The 2834-nt window shown below is 37.1% G+C and overlaps 1 pseudogene; it reads right to left on the bottom strand.

Annotated features, from left to right (window-relative positions):
• The window catches only part of LOC102851065, a 95725-nt pseudogene extending 94931 nt beyond the window's left edge, over positions 1-794 (bottom strand).
• Between the last annotated feature and the right edge of the window lie 2040 nt (positions 795-2834).

The raw sequence follows: 2834 nt of genomic DNA, 5'->3' as shown, positions 1-2834 counted from the left end.
AGCCTCTGCTTACAACTGTTCCTCTTCCTTTGTATTTCCATACTTGAAAGCTCCACCTCACTTGCCCTGTCTGTTATTCTACATGCGTTCTGTTGTACATAGGGTTTTCAGAGATGTGCTATTTCAGAAGTGGATGTCCAATCCTTCCTTCTAGTCTGTCTTAATCTGAGTGTTCAGATTTAGAGAAGTATCTAACAATCATTTTACAGAAAAAAAGCAGATGAAAGGTATTTCCCAATTTTGGAATTAACTATTAAATTCTGTGTATTCCTGCCCTTGGTACAAGTGTCTTGACCCACTTATTTCCCTGCTCCACCATCACCAGCAGCCCCATCCACTCTCACCCATTCCCTTCGACACCTATCTGCCTATGTCCAGCCCTTGAACTGATAGATTATATTTCAAGCTTTATGGGTTTCTGTGATTCCAAAACTTCAGCTGCTGACAATTTCTTATGTTGTGGCCAGTGTGTCTTGAGTTTAGTGGTAATGTTTCCCAAGTGAGAGCAATGTATCCTGTAGATCTGGTGTATAGATTGTTTTCCTGGGCTGAGGGCCAAATTTCTAAAAATTCCTGTTCTGCGCCTTCTACATGTGCCCAACAATTTCTGGATCTGCCTCTATCTGCCAGGCCTCTGGGTCGTGTTTACTTATGGGGTGGGAGATGCAGAAGTCCCCATCTGCTGGCACTCTTCCCTTCCGAAAATTCCTACTCCGAGCCTTCTGAGTGTGCCCAACAGTTTCAAGCTCCGCCTTGGCGTGCCAGGCCTCTAGAAAATTTGGATTTTCATTCATATTTTTGTTGCACATTTTCCTCCCTTCCCCTCCCAGTTTGCTTTCTCTTTGAAAAAAAATTCTTTCATTGTTGTACACACACCCGCACTCCCCCACCCTATCCCCAGTCCACTTTACTATGCAGTTCTTATTCTGGACTGTTGTCATACAAATAACAACTGTTTCAATGCAGTGTATGTTATTTATCCCCTTTTTTATTAGTTTCCCCCCCAACCCTGATGTCAGTCCTGTTTTATAGCAGTGACATTATTCAGTATTTACTGTAGGTAAAGTTTAAAACTGAGCAACCACTTTGGAAGGCATTATGGTGCTTACTCGAAAAGTTGGAAATAGAAATACCATTTAACCCAGAAATTCCACAATTGGGAATATACCCTAAAGAAACCAGAACTGCCACCCAAGCAGATATATACACACCCATGTTTATTGCTGTGTTGTTCACAAATGAAGGAGATGGAAACATCCCAAGGGCCCATCAACAAATGGTTAGAAGCTGTGGTATATTCACAAAATGGAATATTATGCATCACTGAAAGACAAGGAACTCTTGAAAAATTATTCAAAATGGGTGACCCTGGAGGACATTATGTTGAGTGAAATATTTCAGTCACAAAAGGACAAATACTGCATGAAGATACAGAATATTCGTAAGATTTATCTGAATTGTCATGCCTTCTCTATGTTATTTCCCATAATGTAGTCAGAATGAGCTTTTGAAATGTAAATGTGTCTTCTATATTTGTTCTTGGTATATGTCTTTGACTAGTTCCAACTCATAGTGACTCCCTGTGACAGAGTAGAAAAATAGAAAAATCTCCTAGTTTTGGGTAATGGGTCTAAATATATCATTGATGATGAGGATGCCACAGGATAGGACAGGGTTTAGATTTGTCATTCACAGGGACCTATACATTGTGCTTGTCTAGATAACACCTAACAACAACAATCTCTAATCTCCCTGTTTCCTCTTCTCTCAATTAGAGAATACTCTTTGCTATATCAAGAACTCAAACTCATGAGATCAGTTTAAGTCTACCTGTGTAACTTCTTTGTTTTAAAGTCAAATATTTAATAGACTTAATTACTCTGTAAAATATTTTTGTCATGTAACCCAACACAACAAATCAGAGGAGTTTGGAGATTCATCGATTTTTATATCTTTGCTAAACAATTTTAGTTTTATAAATTTTTGACAAGCAGTTCATACTTATCTCTTGGAAGGCCCTCATGACCTCTTAATGTCTGGACCAGAGATTTATGCTATGTAGTCCAGCAATTGAGTCTATTACTTACTTTCCTTCTACTATCTATTTTACCTTCTTCATCAGTAACATAATCCTGTTAATTAAGCTAAACATTTAGGCTATCAGATAAAACCCTTTCTTTCCAGATAATGCTACAGATTGTAGGTTCACATGATTAATTCTCAAAAAGTAGTTTTAGCTAGAAGAAGCAGGTACAAGATATCTTTAGCATATTTTCTTAAACTATAGAAGCATACTTTTTTTCTCCCTTTATTTCCTTTTAATCCTTGTTGTTATGGCTAAAATGTAGACATGGTGACTGAAACAGGGTGAGATACTGCTGATAGTGAAGTGGAAGGTGTGTGCTGAGGATGGTCCTGTCACAAATAGAAGGGTGCCTATCTCCCTGGTAATTGCTAAGCAGCTAGCTACTCTGTGAGAGAGAAAATATATTCTATTCAATTTAAATGTAAGCCATTTTTCTGTTTGCTTGTTTTCTATCACTTGTGACATTTATTTTGGGCTTTCTGTCACTTGGAACCAGAACTTAACCAATACTACTCCTACAATAATCAATCTCTGGAATTCAACAATAAGTTTCCTTTTATTTACTATCTGTCTCAAGATTAGACATTGAGCTTTCTTATGTTCATCCTTGTGTCCTCAGCAGTTGGTTGAATAGCTTGTATAAACACTAACTATATAAAAGTTGAATTATTATTTCTTTTCTACATTCCAAACTAGATTAGATTTTTAAATTAAACATATTTATTTATAGGTAAAATCATTTTTTTCA

This window comes from Elephantulus edwardii, unplaced genomic scaffold (assembly GCF_000299155.1).
Source record: "Elephantulus edwardii isolate Elephantulus edwardi_28Jun2011 unplaced genomic scaffold, EleEdw1.0 scaffold00025, whole genome shotgun sequence".
Lineage (NCBI taxonomy): Eukaryota > Metazoa > Chordata > Mammalia > Macroscelidea > Macroscelididae > Elephantulus > Elephantulus edwardii.
This window is presented reverse-complemented; position numbering and strand designations above follow the sequence as displayed.